Raw genomic sequence first — 23,397 nt, 5'->3', positions numbered from 1 at the left:
ACAAAACATTTGATCAGTGGTTTTCCGGTGTAAAAGTACAAAAGATACTCTGAAACCGTTCCAAACAAAAACGTCCATCGAACGAGGTAATAACGTGTTGAAAAAAAAATTAGTAACGCCAATTTGTAGTAAAAAAAACCGTTGCAAACGTGTTATGTGAATAAGTGTAGCTTATAAGCGATTTGCCAAGAACAGAAAACAAGTAAGGTAAGATAGAGTCCATTAATGGTAAGGTAAGGTAAGGTACGGGTAATATAAACTGGCTAAGTACCTTAACATATCAGCACAGCTGTAGTTGATTTGTGAGCGGTGCCAACAGGTTATGCGAAACTTCAGCTGACCATGCTAAGGTTTCTTTTCTAGTCACAAACCAGTAACAGTAAATAATGTAAGTTACTATGGTCGGTACTTCAATGCATTGACTTATCCGCAATGAATTACAAGACTTCACAGTATATGAGGTCAAATTTTTCATACCTGTTAGTGTTAAAGCCAAGACAACGAATGGAAACGTACTTGTTTTTCTAACACTTAACTAAAAATAATATTACAATTTAAGCACATTTAGTCATTAGCAATAAACTAAATCACTTGTATATATATATTTAAGGTTATTGATCGTAACAGTTTCTAATTGAAAGAAAACTCTTTTCATTAAACTTAAGCTGATTTATTAAGCAAATCCAAAATGCTAATTCCGCAACAACAAATAAGTTTTAAGTTTTTACTCAAAAAAGCAACCTCTTAAAATTGTTATAGAAATTAATAGTTAAATGAAAATGTTTTAAAATTAAAGAAAATTATGCCAAATTAAACAATTTGCACGTAAATGTATTAATATATAGAGAAACTGGTGATATGCTTCCAAAGGAAGACAGAACTCTCTTAATAAGATTTCAAACATTTGCGGGATATTAACCTGTCAAATTGATATACTATATATCTACTACCTATATCAAAGCACTGTCAATCATAAAACATGAAAGCCTAAACTGACTCCAGAAAACCTAATACCGTCCAGGTTACAGGTTATTTGGACCAAGAAGTAAAACAATAATCTTCTCAGTTTAAATAAATTTGAAATCAGATTAATCACTGATTTCTCAATTGACTACTATCTTGAAAATATAATATATATCTGTGTATAATATAATATAAATTCAAAACTAAAAATTATTACACCAAAAAAAAAAAATTAAATTAAATAAGCTAAGCATGTATTTGCTTATCCAAGTCCCACAATCAATCGTCGTCTGTCAAACTAAATCAGTACTTGGAACCATAAAACCTGAACTGACTCCGTCCGAACAGTTTGTTTGAGTCAAGAAGTAAAATGATAATCTCACAGTCTAAATAAATTTGAAGTTCGAGTAATTACTGATTTCTCAACACACACTGAACGTTATCTGTTCACTATCATCATAACTTGTTAACTACCATGTGTTAACTACAATCAGTTAACTACCACCTATTAACTACCACTTGTTCCCTAGCTTTGGTTACTATCGTCTGTTAACTACCTCTTCTTAACTACCACTTGTTAAATATTGCCTATTAACTACCATCAGTTAAATACTACTTTTCATTAATGGGACTATAGGATACCAACACCCGCAGATGCTGTGATTTGTAGAATCTTCTACTCATTGTATCTGCTCTGCTCTATATCTTCAATCAAAATCTTTTTATAATTTTTATTGAACGAATGAGTTCTAGAATTCTAACCATTGTTAGTTTGGTCAACAACCTTAGTTTGTACAGGTTAGCTGAGGAGACTCTCTCCGCGGATATCACAATGGATATTATAATTCGAAGTTTACCATTATATCTATAATAATTCATTGGGAAAAGTCACTGAATACATATTTAAAAATAACTGAAGCCGGTTTTAAAACCTATTTTTTTTTTCTTCCAATCTAAAAATATTTTTTACTTCAATAATGTTCTTAACAATCAAATTCGTTTAAAGTTATTGTTATAACTCACAGAAATCTGCTCATAGCGTCCCTGTTAGCAATAGTAGCGGCAGTTGCTTATCTGGGGAGACGTGCGACTCTTAGTCGTTACTTCAAACCTTCGTTAAAATAAATTAATTAAATCGGGTGCTAAGATTTCATAACCTATTTTTACAGTCATTTTATTAACGTGGGAATCGGGTTAATAATTAATTTAATTTATATTATTATTTTCTTTTTATTAACAAAAATTGTCGTTGTTGTACCCTGAGTCATTCCACTGTTCAAACGTTGAATCTTTAATGGGGGAGATAAATAAACAGTACTTAGTCGTCCCAACGAATAAACGTAGACTCGTAAAAATGGTACAAAATAAGTTTTGAGAATAGAAGTACTTTTTGTATTGTATTGAATTTAATAAAAAAAAAAATTTAGAATAATATAAAATATATGAAGAATTGGTTTTTTAACAAAAAGTTTATTTTTTTACTTGCAAAAACAACTATTAATAGGTTTTAAGACTAATTTGTTTATAAAGAAGTACAAACAAACAACAAGGCAAAATGTTTATTACTTTATAAAGATTTGCAACACGGAAGTAATGAATTTAAACAAATAATTTTAACCAATAATTGGTCATTCGGAAATTATCTTCGTTTTGTCACAGTCACTGAACTTCTGACACTTAATTATAGAAAGTTGAAGGAAGAAAATATAATTTAGGTTAGGTACCTTAGGTAATAAAAGTTTAAGAGACAACAATAAAAATTAAAACTATTCATATACAATGAATATATTAATAATATTGACATAGAAACTAAAATATTTAAAGTTGTAACGCCATTGTCTAGTATTAGATTATATGTTATTAATTAATGCAAATCTCTCTCATTTATGGATCTCTCCAATTTTTAAATATATCAGAAAAACTATATTAAACCTAAAAATATGTAATGTGTAACTATAATAAAATTCATACTTAGTTCGTAAAAACATATGTATGTCATACAAAATTCATCTGTTAATACTCGTATCACCTAGTACATAATGAAAAATTCACACCTTAAAAACAACATATACATAATCAAAGTTTACTTAATTTGTATAATCAAAAAAAACGGAGAGTATTATTTGAGACGACTCAGGTTTATTTTGGAGTAGATGTATACATATATTAGAAATTAAGTATAAATAGTATAGAATAGTATAAAAAATAGTATAGAATTAAAAAGGCATCGACTTTATCAGTAATAGTTGAAAAACTTATTCCACTCAAATTTTAAAATTGATTTGTGATTTAAGATATAAGATATATAAGATACAAAATTCAGATATATAAAATAAAATATTAAGTTATATAAGATATAAGATTAAAATATATAAGATATAAGATTAAGATATATAAGATATAAAATTAAAATATATAAGATACAAGATTAAGATATATAAGATATAAGATTAAGATAGATATATAAGATATAAGATTAAGATAGATATATAAGATATAAGATTAAGATATATAAGATTAAATTATATAAGATGAAGATATATAAGATTAAGATATAAGATTAAAATATAAGATTAAGATATATACATTAAGACCGAAAAGTTTTCGGAAATTCTCATTTAAAATTCGCGCGCTGTATATTTTTCGATATTTTAAGTTTATGTAGTTTGGCAGCACTGTCCTTAATTACTATGCCAAAAATGAGCGCGATCTGTCAGACAGTTCGTTTACGGCAGCTGTTGAAACCAGTTCACCTCAGTAGGGCGTTGCGAAAAAAACAATGGAAAAAAATATTGAACAAAGAGTTTGCATCAAATTTTGTGTTTCGAACGAAATTTCGTGTGCAGAATCGTTGCGAATGCTACAAAAGGCTTATGGGGAATCAGTTTTATCGAAAACTCAAGTTTATGAGTGGTACAAAGCCTTCCAGGACGGTCGTACGACCGTCGAAGACATTTCGCAACGCACTACTGAGGTGAACTGGTTTCAACAGCTGCCGTAAACGAACTGTCTGACAGATCGAGCTCATTTTTGGCATAGTAATTAAGGACAGTGCTGCCAAACTACATAAACTTAAAATATCGAAAAATATACAGCGCGCGAATTTTAAATGAGAATTTCCGAAAACTTTTCAGTCTTAATGTAAGACATAAGATTTTAATAAAAACAACATCGTTTTCTATAAGTTGGAATGAAAGAAAAATTTATTTCACATAGACAAAACTAATTAATAGCAAAATTATTTAAGATACTATTATTATTATTATTATAGCAAACTTTTGAGCTAAAATTTGTGAAAAAAAATATAATTTACAGAAAAACAAATCAAATTGATTAAAACACTTAAAATAATGTCTACAATACTAGAAATTCATTGCTTCACAGAAAATTTATTTGATCCAGTTCACACGATTTATTAATGAAGCGCCTTACTCTTCTTGCCAATTTAATTCGAGTTAGTGATCTAAAGTACTAAGCAGTTCATATGGTTAGACCATATGCGCAGCGTTTTAAATGTGCTTTAAATCAGCGCTATCAACGATCATACCTTGTAATTGTTATTAATAAATATAATCACAATTAAGAAACAATAGAGAACATAGGAACAAGATATTTTATATAAAACTTTAATGAGATATAGAGATAATAATAATTTTATAAACATTTAAAAATATAAACCATTGTAAACAATTGCAGTAAATACAGAAATATATAAAAAAATATATAAAACATATCTAGAAGATTAGAATTATCAATAAATTAACTTTAAAAAACCAACTGTATAAACAATTTCTCTGCTTTTTTAAAAATGAGAATTTATTTCTATATTTACATTTTAAAAAGCGACTTTCATGTTTTAAAATATTAATTGTGAAACAAAAAAAAAATACAGAAAACTGCATGTTGTGAATAATTTGAATTTAAGCGTGAATACTGACTGATTTCACTGTAATGAAAATATGTTTCAAAAATATTCACTTTCTATTTTCTATTTCATTTACTGAGAACTTATTAACACAAAAGTAATTAACCTTTTAACAATTTTTTTAATAACTTTCTACTGTCATAAACATCAAAAAAAGCTGTTGTTAGTGCGGCAAGTTCATACATATACATATATATATTTTTTTTCGATTATTAATTGTTTTAAGGAACAATATGAAATAATTTAAAATAAATAAATAAAATTTCTATGTTTCTTAACATTTTTTTGTGGGTGTTTCTCAGGTCTATGTGTACATTTCAGCTCGTGATTCTGCGCATAGATTCATGACTATTAATGCTATTACTTTGAGACTTGAAGATTTGTGGGTAATTTTTATTTGTTGTAAAGTTTACAATTGTAGATATTGCAATTGTTATTTTCTTATTATATATACGTACACACACTCTTCGTATCTCTTCTGCCTACTCAACCAGTATTATTAGTGTATGTGGTTTCTATCGACATCACATGTCAGCTGTAAAATTGGAACTTGACTATAAAAAACACCTGCGTTCGAAATGCAAATTAGAGTAAATCATTATTGTTTATAATTTTTTTGTTATTATTTTTTGTTTTTTATGGCATTATTTCTTTAATTTACTAGCTGTTGCTCTCTATTATAGAACCTACAATGTTTTTCAACACAAGGTAATAACTTATTGTAATTTTTTTTTCACTTAAACTTTCGAAATAAGGTCAGTTGCGGTTTAATACATGTCTGCAATTTAGAGAATAATACCATTATTATTATATCGATGTAATGTGATTATTTAGAATACAATTAATACTATTTATAAGTAGTTCAAATCTGTAAAGTATTATTGAAATCTGTGAACAGCATAATACCTGTATTATATCCCCTACTGAAAATTTAGATAAGTTTATTTTCATCTAAATGATAGCCCTATATTTTTATTGCTGTAATCAGTATAGTTCAACAATCCTCACAAATAGTAAAATTTCAACAAGAATTGAGAGTGATATTTGATCATTACAGTACATGAGATCAAAATACAAATCAGACCTCTCCGCGATGATAAGCGGAGATTTAGATTGCAAAATCAGTAGCTCTAGTTGCATTATCACATTATCACAGGTTCTACCATTATCACATTAAAGACAATTTTAATTGTCATTACTTTTCATTCCATTTTATTAAATTTAAATTAATTTTGCATTATAAAATGTATGAATACTAATACTATAGTAAAATATTCAAAATTTATTCTAAAATATGCACCATTAGAAAAGGTATGGCTAGACAAATAACACGATAGTAAATTTACAATGAGTGATATTCAGAAGTTCACATAAAAGTCGAAAATCAATCCGAAGAACAAAATCTATAACAAAGTTTAGATTTAAAATAATTAGTCATACACTCTAACGATTATATTCTAAATAGAGTAGACAATGCCAACTAACATGGTCCACATTGGTTCTGACATGGTAAGTGAAAGAGTCGACAGTAAAATATTTTTAAACAAAGCTGTCTTTCTATTCTTTTCGATAATTTTTTCAGCATTATTCGTTAAATAATGCTTTGACAATTCTATATAACAAATATTTTAGTGATATAATTTTATCGATCGTTAAATTGCCCATTGGTTATCCGTTATACTAGAAGTATGTTATACTGTAACACACGATAGTGTGTTACATGTAAGCATGTTCAGTTTTGATATACTTGTGTAAAACAATTGGATGGATATAGGTTAGCTTAAGTGAAGTCAATCTTTCTTATAGATAAAAAAAGAACTTGATTCCATAATTCCTCGTTATAATGGATAGAACAAAATTAATATTGTCATGTCATGTATTGTTTGGGAATGTCTGGCCAATGGTAATGCTGGAAATATTGCCAAAACTGTTAAGAAAGGGGGCACCCAAAAACTTAATCCTAGTTCTGGACAAGCCCATACATAGACACAGTATGTGTTCTGGTGTCTTTTCCTTAAACGGCAGTAGCCATGCACATCAGGAGATACTACAGGGTAGGCCGAACTTAACCCACGCTATCTTATAGACCAGTGCCCTGTTAAAACAAATATTAACCTATATACTTCTAGTTTGCTTCTGTGTACAAAGTCAAAGGTTCTACATTTGGAGTAAATTGGCCATGTAGTCGTTGGCCTGTCATAGTGTATCCAATTTATTTCATCGAATTGATGAATAGGCAATGACAGTGCGGGAGTCAGGCGATTATATAGGAGTAAGAATGGATTAGGGATGGATGGGGTTTTAAATGAGATGATCTTAGGCCAAACTTATTGAATTCAAGGGCAGATCAAAAAATCGATTGAAGTCAAGTCAATTTGGGCGTTGATGAGTTTTTAATTGAAGTCAACCTGAATCAAAGCGAAGAAACCTGAACTCTTTAATGGGGCGATTCCAAAAATTGGTTGGACTCAAGTGCATTGGTATGAAAACAGACGGGTAAATGCTTTACTGGCATCACGTAGCACATATTAATAAAGATATATTTTAAAGAAAAATCGAACTTGAAGTGTCTTAAACCTAATTTTCAATGTTAACGTATATTTATGTTTATGCATACATATTGATAATTACTAATATGTAAATGTAAATTCAATTTTTGAGTAAAAGTGAAAGTAAATATTGTAAGTTTTGTGCATGCAATACAAAAAGGAGAAGCAAATAAACTATTTACATTTCAAAGTATTTAATTAAAGGTAATAAATCAATGAATAACCAAAAGTAGAAACTATTATGCTAATTATAAGATAAATACCAAAATAAAATTGAAAGAAAAAAAAAAAAAACAATTATAGTTAAAAAGTTTGTAAATTTCAAAAATTTGTAATTGAAGTTAATAAACGTGTTCGCGTATTAAAATAGTTTCGATGCGAACCCATGCAACGCCCTGTGGAAATTCGTAAGCCAAATTATAATTTTCATATGAAAAAGAGTGGCAATGCTGCTTTGCTTAACTTTTTCTTTAACGTGTAAAATTTGAAATTACCATTACCGCATGTGTACCGTGTGTATGTATGTGTGCGTGTGATTGGCTGTGTCGAAGATAGACCACTTATTGAGTTAGCGCTGCCGCCGGCTGACTGTAAGGGTTATAATATAAGCAAGCAATGGCATAATTGCAATCATTACTCCCCGCTAACATTCACATGAAACACACAAAAAAAAAAACAAAACAACATTAAAAAGTCAGAAAATGTGTAGAAACATGTGCGTTGTTGTTGTGTTGTTGGCTTTATGTTGCGGCAACATACAAGTTGTCTGCACAGTTGCAAACACACACATACCACATACATATGCAACACTCAACCATATACACAAATGTGCAATGAGAGTTGGCTAACTTCAGTGCAACCGCTTCAATTTACAGATTTGTGAATATTATTCGCTGAGCATAAACTCAAGTTGTGGCCTAAACAGAAATGATACCAATAAAATTGATAAATGTCTTGATTTGTTGCTGTTATTATGTATTATTTTTTAAGTTTTTTTTTTGTTTTTGTTATACATTACTTAATAGACTTTTCATGAATTGTTGTTATCATTGCAATTATATGTATTGCTTGAATTTTAAGTTGTTTCGGTTGTTTTCTTTATTGCTTATGCAATTTTTATAGTTGGCCTATAAATGGGGCCAACGCTTTAGCTTGTTGTTGCTCTTTTGGTTACTGATTTTCATTTTACATAAACTTTATTAATTATCGCATCGAATTATGAATTTTAATCAGGTTTTTCATAGTTTGGATGGAGGCAAGTACAACATGGACATTCCGCACTCAATTGCCATAAGAAATTGATAATTAGTTTTTATGTGTAAACAATTAGTCCATTATGTGTGGGATTGTAAGAGATAAATTTTGCAGATGTTGCTTTTAATAGAGTCGGTTTTATTATTGATCATTCTTCAGCATTTGATTTTATAACAATAAACTATCTTACAATCAAGATCGGCATCGCTTTTAACAAAAATACTACTGGTATGTAACATATAGCTTAGATCAGATTGGATTAAATAGGTTGAAGTGGCGATCTTGTGTCCAAGAAACCCCACTTGAACTCAAATAATGAACCGTTGTGGTACCACAGGAATAGCGAAGACTGAATGGTTAGTAAAAAGACCAACGCCGAACGGCAATGACTCCCCCATTAGGTAAAAGTGAACAAATCTGACAATTCTATGAACTTGGCTAACTTTCTAATTATGTACGATGACAGCTTGGTTAGGTCAGTAAAAAAAGGGGCCCCGAAAAGTATGAATAGAGAATAAAAGCGCAAATCATTTCCATATACAAAATACTTCACATAAAATAACAAAAAATACAACAAAAGTTCACTTTCCAAATAAATTATGATTGAAAATGTTAGTCAGATAAACTTTAACTGCAAAAAAAAATTATATTTTAATTTTGTGGTTCGAAAAACTGCCAAATTCCATCTCGAAATTTTCGAATAGCTGCAATACGAATAACAAATGCAAATTCAGATATTTGAAGGTATAGAATTCATAAAAAATCAGATTTTTTTATCAGCTTCGGAGATTTTGTTTCCTATCCGTTTAATTGGATTCTTAGAACAATTCGTAAAATCGAATACGAACAGCAATAGTTTATACTACTCATTCAACCAAGTTCAATACAGAAAACACCGGGCCAAACTCCTCTTGATATAATTTTGTTTTTAATTTTTGAGTTAGGTCGAAAATAGTTTAAAGTCGTTTTTTAAGAATTTTAGATTTTATTTCGATGGATATTTATAGTATATTTCTATACTTATACTTAGGAGAACTCCTAATATTCTCTTAGTATTTTAGACTGTATAGACGTTGAAGGTATTACACTTAAATTCTAAACATTCACAACATCCTTTACTTTCGATCATTTATTATCTTTTGTCGATTATGTATAGCTGTGCCAAAATTCTTCATCACCTCCAACCGCTATTCAGAAATGAAAATCTCAATGCTAAGAACAGGAAACTGATACATAACCAAATAATTCGTCAGTCACTTCTATATGGTTGTGTAGCGTTTAGCAAAGCTTCAAAAACTACTATTCACCAGCTAGAAACTGCACAAAGCTAGGCTCTGAAAAGATTTTTCAAAGTTCCATGGTACATTAGGACGAATGACATCCTCAGAGACATCAAGATTGATCCCATCAAAAAATACATAAAGAATAGAGACCTGAAATTTTTACGAAAACTGACAGACTTACCAACACCGCGTTATCAAATCTCAAAATGGTTACAGGCTCCTCGGGGTGATATGCAGATCTGAAGTCAATTATTGCTTAGTCTGATAAAGTGATAAACAATAATCTATTCAAGGTGTAAAGAGGGGTTTTGAAAATACCTCGAGTTAAAAAAGAATATAAGTGCTTAAGTGCACTAGCTCAAAACAGCTTCAACATAATAATGTATAGAAAATATGATATTATGTATTATAGTATCATCATGATACCGATTATAATACATAGTCGGTATCATGTATTCTAAACCGACCTCAAATAATGTATATAAGTAGAAATATTTATGGTAAACTTCTAAAAAATATGAAAAAATTTCCCATATGTTAGTTTGTATTTTAACCAACTAAACTTTATTAATATAGATCTTATCTGAAGACAAAAAATGAATGAATATCTTGATTTTTATATATATTAAATACAATTAATTAAATAAGGATAGCCTACTATTCAATTATGATTATACATTTCCAACACTATGCAAATTTTATACTTTAAAGTTAAACAAACAATTCGATGCAATTTGTAAACTTTTTCTAAGTGATTTATATATTTGTATAGCTAATGTCATCATAAACAAAAACTCCTACTCAATAATTATAATCTCTATACAAAATATGCAGTAGTCCCACTGCTTCAGTGCAAAGTTGAATAGTTATTTTTATTTATCCTTTACCCTTTATCAACATTCTTCAATATTATACAAAACTATTGTAATATTATATTGTAAACAATTTGTGAAAGTTTTTAAGAAAACTGCAATTGCAAATGCAAAATATTTACCTTTCAAATTGTTGATAAGCTCAATGACCTTTTCGAAGCAACTGCAAAGAGGAAAAACACACAAATTATAAAAACGCGTAACAAAAAACGAGGAAATTAATACTAACTAATAGGAAAGTTAAACTGCATATTACTAAATCTAAGCTTAGTAACTAAAGCTGATTTAAAAAAAAAAATAACTTCACAAATGAATGCATAAAATTCGCTTTTAAGCTGACAGCTCTGACATCAAACAAAATAGACGTTTTAAGCTTAGAAATAGCTACACTTAAAAAGTAAATAAACGAAAAAAGAGAATATATAAATATAAAAGAAAAAAATTAAATAAAAAATATTAAAAAAATAAAAATAAAAAAGTAATAATAAAAAAAATAAAAATAAAAAAAATAATAAAAAATAAAATAAAAATAAAATGCATCTTGATATCTATAGCAAATGTGCAGATACAACGTCTAAGCTGTCGTGTAAAGTACAGTAAATATGGAATAAACGATCTATTCAATATTGTATTATATTTTATCATTAATAGTTATAGTTTGCGAATAATAAACCAAGCACTTATAGGCAGTTACAAATTTCTTTTATGCTCTTATAATTTTTACTATATGTACATTTTTTTTTATAATTAAAAATAAAACAAAAACCTAATGCTGATGTATGTGAGAAAAACGTATTGTTTATTTGTTTTATTTTTCAATGTTTGCAAATAATTAAGATACTGATGAATAAAAATTTCAGCAAAAAAAAAAGAAAAAAAAATCTCAACTCTTGACGCCTGCGTAACTCTATGAGGCGTTAATATGCAAATCACTGAATTTATGAGTGACTCTGATCATGTGTGTATCTATCTGCTTGCTTACTGATTACTGTTTACATACGGCTTACATATATGATAAAAAAATAGAAATATGATTTATATATAAAATTTTTATTGTTTATATCCATGACTGACAGGAAATAACGTACGGAGGTAATGATATTTGCTGTTCTAGACGATTTGCGGCTTGATTACTGTAGTTGCTTTTTTCTTTACTTTAGCAATTTTCTAATAAAATCCATAAGTGTAAAAATTACTTACTTAACAGTATAAATAAAGATAAATAAACTTAAGTGCTTAAATTGCTTTAATATATGAGCAATAAGTTTTCTTTACATTCTACATAGAATATCTAGTAGCTGTAGTAGTACTATGTAGTACTAAAAAAATAATAATTTATTTAAAAAATATATTGAGTTTAAAAAGTATAATATATGATTATTGTATCTTGGTAATTTGTACCTGTTAGTACCGATAGCAAAATTATTAAGTTGGAATTTCGCATACTGAAAAATTTATTTATAAAAAATACAATAGAGTCGTTATAACCAACATTTCTAAAATAGATTTGAAAATTTATTGTTTATCTATATAAGAGCTTTCCAAAGCACGTCCCGTGGCTAATCTTAGGCAAATTTTTTATTATTCACATTATTTTATTTTTATGGCATCCGAAATAAATGCATTAAAATGTTTTAAATAATTTATCATACTTCTCGAGAATTTACTTAATTAGCAAAGATTTTATTGTAAAATAAAATTGTAAAATATAAATTAATGTGAAATTAATAAAACTTAATTTATTATTATTGCCCTATTTTTATTTTTCTTCGCAAAAATTATGAATGTATGTATTTAATTCTGCAGCCCTCCAACCTATTCAGTGATTTGTTTTAGCCCGCGATCTTATCTGGTCAGTACAGCTCCAGCTCTGGTTTAAACGATAAACCTATTTCCTTTCTCACCCGTTTATTTTTGTCTAGGTTTAATAGGTTCATTCTTTTATTATTTACCTATAACACTAAAAAGATTACTGTTAGATCTTAAAAACAACTTGATTTAAATTGAAAAAAGAAACGTAATAGTCAACAGCTTCAGCTAAAACGAAACCAGATTAGTATTATACTATCGGGGCTAATAGATCCCTGCATGCTATGAGACTTGGTCCAATCCGCGTTTCATATTTTTTATTAATGCTCATCTTTCATACTAACTTGACACAACTGTCTTCCTCTAAAATTAGAAACATATTTAGCCACCCACCTATAGGGTTTACTTTCATTTGAATAGAACAGTTGTGCCTTTCAGCGTTGTTTATGCACTGATCACCGCGGTCCTTTTGGGAGTCCCTTTAGTGTGCGTATTAACAACATTAATCGTAGTATCGCAATGTGTTATTATTTGAATTACCACCGTAAACTGACCTAACCCAGTATTATAAATAAATACATTATTCTTTGCGCCCTTATATTAATAATATAGTAAATAATATAGTGTTAATATAGTGGTAAGTTTTAATTAAATTTTTATGTATTATTCTATTTTGTTCATCGCAGTTTATATTATATATCTCCATTATTGTGCGTCACTTGCATTTTAAATTAAAAATTAATTATTAAAATAATATATTAAAACAATAAAACACTTATACAATTAAAAAAATTAATTATTCTGTATAATTAATTTACAATTATAAACTACAATCGTTTTAATTTCATTAAAGTATGCCAATTGCTATCAAGCCTCTTATATTGCTATATTAACGCTTGTATATATTAATTGGTTGCATAAATGCAAATAAGGAAATAATTATGTCGTTAAATTTTCTATAAATAATATAGATATATATGTCAACAATATTTAAATATCCAAAAACTGCAATAGTAAGAATATTATTGAAAAAAAAAATCTTGTTAACCGACACTGACCTAAAAAATTCATAATAAAACCAGAGCAGTTGGTCAACAATTAAAAGCGAACATCACCATTCGATAATGACTTGCAACAAGCCTATGTATTTCTCTATATAAAAAAGTATAATTCATAAAAAATATACTTAGCAATTTTCGTATTGTATTGCTGCCAACTGAGTTTAGAATTTCAAGTTACTTTTTATTTTTAATTGTTCGTTCCACAGACATTTTCATATTTAACATAAAATTACGGTCAGTAAATCGAAGAAGTAAAAAAAGAATTAAGGTAATATGCTTTTAGTGTATTATTTCTAATTGATGTATTTATTAACAATAAAAGTGTATTGTTTAAAATCAGACAAATTGTGAGAGTAGCAATTAACTTATAGATATATTCAATGGATTTCCTATTGCTTTATGCAATTTTTATTTAAATTTTCTGAAGTCTCAAATATTATATATTTAAATATATATCATAATTTTGTATATATAATATATACAACTAATTACAATAAAATAATTAAAGTAAAATTATTTAATAATGGTTTTTATATATTTTTTAAAATTTTTTTTTTTAATTCAACGTTTAATATTTTTTAATATATTCTATATTTCGACTTTCCTTGAGAGTCATCATTAGGATCACGATCTAACATAAATTAATATTAGTATAACTATATCTAAGTCATACTCATTATTCTATCGTTTATATTGCAATAAAAATGTATATATAAATGTGGATCTGACTTGACTAAAAAAGATATTTTTTTAATAATAACATTAATAAATATATAACACATTAATATTAATAAATCATACATTAATAATACATAACTTTAAAAATAGTTTTCTCAGAAGATAAAAATGTTTATAAAAAAAAGTTTTCAAGTAAAGAACTTTCCTTTTTTTTATATATAAAAATAAAGACTTGGTATGACTTGTGTTAGGTAGTTTTAAATAAAGAGTACATATCATTAAAATTAAGTAAACCGATTCAACAGTATAGAACTAAATTTTAAATATGGCATAAACATCCCATAGAAAAAATTACTTTCAGTGACCCAAAATATTTTCACTTTTTCCAGTAACTTCTCTAGTTTGTTTCTCTCGTAAGAACCTAACTCGAACTATATAAAACATTTTTAAACAAAAATTAGTTCATTAAATCGTTTAACGTGGCAACAAACAACCGTGATAAATGATGTTACTTGGGAACGTGTAGAGCTGACAATATGTGTACAATCCTTTTGTTATATATGAAATCTACATTCATAAATATTTACTAAAAAAAAACAATAAATATATGATTCATGTAAGGCTTCGAATTCCTATTTTTTCGAAATCTGGTAAAATATTTTTGAAATTTAAAACGGATATGTCGACCCTGAAAACGCTTATATTATTGCTTTCTCCAGTAGTCAAATTTATATATATTTTTTTTATATTATACTAAACTCATAGACCTGATACGCCTAAGTAAACGTGAAAGCGAACACTAGAGAAAAAAATCCAAGCAAGCGGGAAAACCTTTGGAGAAATTAAAACCCTGGCAAGAAATCGTGACAGTTGGAAAAAGTTCGTTATGGCCCAATGTTCCCCTGGGAACGTGCTGGAATGAAGAAAAAGAAGAAGAAGAAACAGATAAACAGATCTCAATAGATATCCTAAACAGATCTCGACTGCTAATAAATAATATGGTTTTAGAAAAACACAATAGCATTACTACCGCCATGTACAATCGTCACCCAACATACAAATGGTTCAAATCAAATAATTATGACTAATATATACACTTATCAATTGATATATTTGTTAACAGTGATGACTATGTTAAAGCTGCTAAAGAAGATGTTTATATTTAAATTCAGTATGTGGTTAGAACACTGTATTAGTAACATGCTATTTATTTCATACTAAACACAATTCAAGCAATCACAAATCTTAAGAAAAGAATTATGCATTATCTATATATGAAATAGTATAGTGTTTCAAATATATAACCTCGGTTTAGTTTTATTTAAATATAATACAACATTTGTATTTACCGAATTTTAATTTCAGGTTTTCAAATTAAATGTAAGAAATTATTTATATATAACCCAAAAAATGGAAAAAAAAAATAATAAATCACATTTAATTAGTAACGAAAAAGTATTCAATATTACCGGTAATATTTTCCAGTTTCACACCTGGTTAGCGTAGAATGAATGGTTAGATTACTACATCTCAGCCAATAGCTGTGATAAAAGTGCAAACTGCCACATGCCACATGCCACACGCCACTTTTACAGTAAATACGATTTAATGTCGCGACGGAATTTTTATTAATAATTTTTTTTTATACGTGTTCATATTTTTATTATATTTGATATATTGTATATATTTCACACAAATTGAAATCGTATGCTCGACTGAGCAATGCAATTTACAAAAAAGTATTAATAACGCCACAGAGCAGGGCAGCAAAGCTTACTATAAGAGTAAATACTGATATTAGAACTATATGTTAGTATATGCACGAGTATCTACAATTTAAAAGGTTGAATATTATGTATTAAGCAATAATAATTGTTTATGTATTAAATAATTTTTGTTTTTTTACTTAATTATATATAATTATTGTATTGAAAAATATGCATTCATTGAATGTGTAACAACCTTTAAAGTAAATATTGCTCACAGAGCTCAATTGAATCACGTTGCATGCACTGCAGATATTTTTATTTTTTTCAATTAATAAAAAAAAAATATTTAAATGAATCACAACGAATTTTATTTAAATTATTACGAAAATGTTTAAAAATTGTTAACAATGTGAGTGATAAATCAAAGTACAAAAACCAAATCAAATTCGTCATATCTTTATAATAATAAAAAAAATTGTATATATAAAAGTTAAAACTAAAAATAAATGATTAAATGCGATAAAAAAAAATTAAAAAATTTATAACTATATAAAAAAAATTATAAAACAACTGTTTCTAAATCTCTATTAATAGTTAATAATAATCAGTGAGTAATGTATATATAAAAAAAAATATAAAAAAACTTTCGTATTTGAAACTTATATGAATCCAAACTACTTAAATCGTCACAATTTTTCGTTCTCTTTAGGAAATTAATTATAAACCTTCTCTAATTAATATCATTTTTCGGTATCCTTTATCTCTATAATTGAAGTTCCAATATTCAAACGATTTTAATATTTAATTATAGAGTTATAGAGTATCAATAATTATAGAGTATTATAGACTATCCTATAGTATTCACACTATAATTCTCTTTTCCGGTTATAGAACAAGAAAATATTCATTTTTTTATGATTATTTTCAAATATTGATGAATTCGAAACTTCACAGCTTAATTAGGTAGTTATATAAAATATATATTAAATCACTTTTTAAGAAAAGTAGTAATAAAATAATGACTTCCATATTTAATTCCATATACCGTTTCGTAAATAATAGAAGGAGAGTAATTTAAAAATATCGTGAAAATATTGAAAGTAAACTACAATAAACTATATATATACTATACTAATATATACTAAAATAAACACAAATGTCTTTTGACATTCATTCATTAATTTCTAAAAACCACCAACATAGTTTTCTTAACCCTTTCTTTCGACTATATAGTATAGAAGTAAAAATAATTAATTTTACATTACTCGCCTGAAATTATAACAATTTATAATTGTAATATATATATTTGATATAGCACACGATTCAATTACTGGGACTGCACTTCAGTAAATGAAAAACAAATTAGTCGTATATAGTGCCATCATCTTCAATAATGCAAGCAATGCAGCTAATCAAACAAGCTGGGGTGCCAGTTTGAAGTATTGTAAACTTTCAACTATTTTGAATTAATTTTAGAAAATGATAATAATATGCGTAATAAAATACGCTTAAATCCAACAAAAAAAAAACTATTACACTCTGTTTAGGCTTTTCAAGTTCAGAGATTTTACTATAACATTCTTAACCTCAAACAAACAAACTCGTTGTTTACGACTATACTTTCAAAACTTTCAATAATGACAACAACGATGTCAGCCCGGAGATCAGACGAAGAATTAACGTTGTGAATAGGTGCTATTATGTTACAAAGTCAGCAGGCAATAGAGATATAGAACTCTCTTTCGACTGAAAAAACTCAACCTTTATAGGTCGCTCATCCTATTCTTCTGTAAGGTGCAGAAATATAGATGCTATAATACAATAATAAAGCAGTATTAAAAGTGCTTTCCTGCACAAGTTGAAGACAAATCCAATTGAACTATACAAATGTACATGATTTATTACGACGTTGACATCATTTAACGGTTTGGGTGACATCTATGACATCATGGATGACGATACTCCAGCAAAAAAAGTATTCGAAGCAGCAATTGAAGGTACAAGATTAAAAGGAAAACCGTCTCTCCAATAGGGTTATGAAGTTGAGTGAGCACTTAATATATTGACAACTATAGAAGAGTTCTATATCAAGAACTCTTCATAACTTCATAATGATCATATCAGATTACAAATTAGTAATAACATTGAATAACTAACAAATAATTATTAAAAAAATAATTATTAAAATATGACAATTTTAATATACTTATTTAAATATGTTTTGTTATAACTAATAATTATATACACCAATTAATACACGCTTAAAATAAATAATATTTTTCTACTTCTAAAATTCCTATAAAAGACTGTCTGTACTCATGATTCTCATATAGATGATTCATTTATGGTATAAATAAATAGTTATTATCACAACAATAACAAATACATAATACAAATTAGGTCTCAGCAATGTCTAGAGTCTAGACTACAATATACACACATAAAAAATAAGATTTCATGATAATAGCAGTTTAAGCAAAATCTTTCTTAAAGTACTTATTAATATGCTAATTCACGTAATTGCAATAAAGAAACTACGGTAACGGAGTAAAGAAGAATTATCTTATAAACTAATAAACTACAATAAGCGAAGTTAAATATTCAAGTAGCAAAAACCTATAACTGGCATTTATCCATACATATATACTCCGTAAAAATTTTAGCGATTTTTTAATGTGAATATATTTAACTATTATTAAACATTTAAATAGAACAGCAACGTTTTTAAAATTATTTCAGAAGTATATACTCATATTTATATAAAGAAAAATTATCTTATTTTTGTACGACCTATGTACTTTTAAAAATATAAATCTTAACTAGATGCTTTTTTATTACCTGCAATCAATGAGTCTTTATTTAATATTATAACATATAATTTTTAATGATATTTAATATTAAGGAACAAATTACGTTATATTTTGTTTAAAAAAAATATATTGTTACTAATGTAGGTCAAGAAAAACTTGAAAAATTAGAAAGAAAATAATCAACTTAAATATATTTTAGTAATTATTTTTTTTTTAGTTATGAAATTCTAGTAAAAACTGCGGTTAACTAACTATGGATATTATAGTTAAAACAAAAAGTATTTCATTTGATTTAGACAAATTCTCAATATCCTTGATAGATATAAATATGTTAACTGTTAATCATTTACTATATTATTACTAAGATTTAATTCTTATAACATATATAAGATATTGTTTTTTGAGTTATAATACAATACAATTATATTTATTTATACTTAATTTAAAATCAAATATGACGAAAGAAATTTTTTTATATAGAAAGGTTTAAACTGTAATAATTCATCTTTATACTCAACTAAAATACGAAAGAAATTTTTTTAAATACCAGAACTAATACCAAATACGAAATTCAAAAGCTCACCTTCTAAAAGGTTAAGTTATGGAAATAATAGCTTTTATATATGAGAACTAATAACGATCCAAATGACTTTGAAAAAAGTTGCCAACATAGTAAAATATACTTATTAAATCAGATATTGCAAATGGGCTCAAGTTCAAATACGGGGAATCACTTCATCCAAAACTGAACTTAGAAAAAATTAATTTATAAAGAACAAAAATTGTTACTACCAAGCACATTTACTTTTTTTTTTGTTATTATTTTAACTTATAATAACAAATATAAATTACTTTTAAACGAACTTGATATTTACTTACATTCATATTTGCGCATACATGGACATAACATCAGCAATGTAAAAGTAAAAGTACCGACAACGAAAAAACAAAAAAAAAAAAGAAGAAAGTAGAAAAAAAGTAAGAAAGAAAAAGAAAATAAAAAGAAAGATAGAGGAAGAAAAAAGAACAAAATTAAAATAAAATGTTAAATAAGAAATACATTTGGTAGAAACATTTCCATTAAACGTTTTTAATAATAAAATAGCATAATAGTTAAAATTATACGGGTAGAAGTACAAAATGGTTACAGGCTCCTCGGAAAAGTATGCAGATCTGAGGTCAATTATTCCTTAGTCTGATAAAGTGATAAACAATAATCTAGTCAAGAAGTCAAGAGGCGTTTTGAAAATACCTCGAGTTAAGAAAGAGTAAAAGTGCTCAAGTGCACTTCTAATAGCTTCAACATAATAAGAAGTACAGAAAAAAGTTAACAGAACCAATCTAAATGAAGGTCACAGACTATGGCAAACCGAACTGAACAATAAAAAAAGCAATATATTAATACTAAATTGAAACCAATTCAAAAAAAAAAAACAAATAGAATATTTAAGTTTTTAAAACGATGGAAAAATGGAATAATATCCCGTATATATAAATTTTAGTTTGCAATACTTCCCAAACAAAATCAATGGAAGTTAACACCAACATACACCAGTAAACTTAAGTGGAGGAGCCAACACAGTACTAGAGTATCGGTAGTCACAGGTCGTTCCGTTTTAGGAAAGCATGCAATAAGGCTTGGAAGGCTTGGTCTACCTTCAAACGATTCTTTTTGAGGTAGTGGCGCTGCCTATAGAGGTTTAGGAAAAGATTCAAAACCTAGCCCCTTTCTTAACTGATCTTACAGTGCTGCCTTCCTTTAACTTTAAGCAATTAATTAAGTCCATAAACTTTTCTTCGCAGATTGATTTTCTTCTACTTTAATTGGGAAATTGCATATTCTTAAAGGAACACTAATTTCGATGGTATTTGCTTGCTTAATAATTAAATTATATATTTAATAAAAATTATGAATAATAAATTTTAGTTAGTTGCTTTTAGTAGCTGCAGCGCTTTTTCTTCTGTGTAATAACGCACTGCCAATATTCCCTGCCGAATATAGTGCTGCGTGAATCTTTGATGAAGCTGCTCTTTGCGCTCCAGCAAGTTTTAGAAACAGTCATGGTCATATTCAATGCGAAATTGTTGTAATTGTCAGTGTTAAAATGGAGAGTGCGAGAATGAGAGAAGATTTAGTCACAGTGACAACGTGATCTATGGCTCACCACGTTGTTCAACACCGTGTTGCTCAGTAAAAAAAATTTGATTACTTTTTTTGATGTAACTTTTAAAATTTATAACGAAAAAGTATCAAAATAGTAGTAAAAATAAGAAAATTACCATTGTTATATACTCTTTGCATAATAAGGCTTTTGGTGATGTCTAAAACAGGTGTAAAATTACCATTCGTCATATGACTATCTGCATATCATGTCCCTGAAAGCACACTGAGGTCTGCTATGATTAAATCAGGCGAATGGCACAGAATAGTAATGGCAGACAGGCTTTTATACGTCACACCAGTGGAATGTTAAATAACTACCTTCGTACACCAAATATGTAAGAAATATATATAGAATATGTATCTTAGAAATGCCACATATAAAAATTACTATTACTACTGCTTTTACAAATTAAAAATAAAATATCTACTACAGTCAGAAAATCTAAAACTACGTAATATAAAATTTTATTTTAGTTTAATTAATGGTTTTCGAATGTTATGACTTTTTTGTATATTTTTTAATATAATAAACCTACTAACCTATCTAATGTGAACACTTTTTCCACATTTTAATACTTACTGCCTTTCATAAAACTTTACTACTTTCTAATGAATCAGAAAGACGTTTGTGGAACTCCCTCTCTAAATAAATATACATATTATCACAAAAAAAAAAAATTTTCTTTACTATGTGGAATGATATGTTATTTAAAATAATAATAGCTGCCATAATTTACAAAGTGCAACTGAATTAATTTAAATAGCAGTAGCTCTAGAGAATATCTAAGGAATGTTGTTTTGAATATTTAAATTAATTTACATTCATAAAGCGAAACTAATCGTTGCAGTACAATTTTAAAACAATTTTCATATAAATTAAACATTTTTGTATGGCAAATTAAAGCAATATAGATACAAATGTGAGTTAGCAAACACAAGTTGCGAATATTTTAAGCAACAGACGACACCTGTTGGCGCCTTAATTGACCATTAAAGGTCAGAAACATAGTCACGCAGCGCTGATTTTGTTTTCTAGAGACGTTTTATAGTATATATATAGTAAATACTTAAAGTAGAAGTACGTTATAATAATACTTTTTATCTGGTAATTGGTATGTCACACCCAATGTAACTTCGCAGGTAATACCTAAGGTGTTGATGTTCTACAAGAATTAGCATAATTTATATCTCAAGTATATTTATGTTAATTTTTGTTCTTTGTGAATACGTCTTTCAAATTGATGTTTAAGCATGTGACGTTGCATAAATTTGTAGTTAAAGTAGAGCAGAGGTTTCAAATGACTAAAGACGGCTCTTCAATTTTCTGACTGAGCGCAATTAACAAAACTTTGAAGTTTTTTTATTAAAATATATAAAAAACAAAATAAACATAAATGATAGAAAAAATAAAAAAATGATGTACAGATTTGCTCAAAGTTATTCTATTGTACAATGACAAGGTATTGTCAAAAGTTGAATGACTTTTTGTCAAATAAATGTACAAACATATTTTCTAATTTAAAATATTTTATGAATCATAGCAGCATAAATTATGGCAATTAAACTTAAATAAATAAATTTTACATATTAACGATAACCATTAAAGTTGCTTGTTTGTGTATAATTTAAAAATGAAAAATAAATTAATATTCAAATTATTGATTATTTTATTTATCCATATTAATTACATTAAATATCGCGTCTCTTACCTCTTAAGGTGTACGAAATTCCTACACGTGTTAAAGTAATAATTCATTGTCGACAAATGAATATTAATAACAAATTATTTAATGTAAATAGCTTATGAAGTATTACCAATACTGATCAATGAAGTAATCAGCAGATATTCAGAGATAAATCTATCTCTTAAGATTCAAATTTATGTATTTTAAATTTTAATTCATTTTAAAGAAATTGCATTTCCAATTGAGAAATATTTTATAGTAAAAAAATTTTAATCTCTTACATTAAGCGCAGATAATAAATTTATTATTTTTTATTATAAGATTATAATAATAATATTATTATTATTATATTTTATAAATAAAATATTAGAAGTCAACTACTGCTTATGAGTTGAAATAAATCTCTTACATACAAGCGTAGATAATAAATTTATTATTATCTATTATAATATAATAATAATAATAATATTATTATTATATTATTATATTATTATATTATTATATATATTTAATAAATAAAATATTAGAAGTCAACTACTGCTTATGAGTAAAAATAAATCTCTTACATACAAGAGTAGATAATAAATTTATTATTATCTATTATATATTATCTATTATTATAATAATAATAGTAT

The 23,397-nt window shown here is 27.0% G+C and overlaps 1 protein-coding gene across 4 annotated transcripts in view; it reads right to left on the bottom strand.

Annotated features, from left to right (window-relative positions):
- The window catches only part of LOC119683551 (tetraspanin-18), a 62,959-nt gene that overhangs the window by 25,225 nt on the left and 14,337 nt on the right, over window positions 1–23,397 (bottom strand). For 2 of the 4 annotated variants that reach the window (XM_038097269.1, XM_038097308.1), the window contains exon 2: window positions 10,969–11,009. The gene's annotated coding sequence lies outside the window, so the exon portion shown is untranslated. Of the gene's footprint in view, window positions 1–10,968; window positions 11,010–15,863; window positions 16,018–23,397 lie in introns of those variants that run through there. The other 2 variants (XM_038097277.1, XM_038097297.1) reach the window with 2 other exon arrangements.

The sequence above is a fragment of the Teleopsis dalmanni genome, chromosome 1 (genome assembly GCF_002237135.1).
Source record: "Teleopsis dalmanni isolate 2A chromosome 1, ASM223713v2, whole genome shotgun sequence".
Taxonomy (NCBI): Eukaryota; Metazoa; Arthropoda; class Insecta; order Diptera; family Diopsidae; genus Teleopsis; species Teleopsis dalmanni.
Note: the sequence above shows the minus strand (reverse complement) of the source record. Positions and strands in the feature narration are given on the sequence as shown.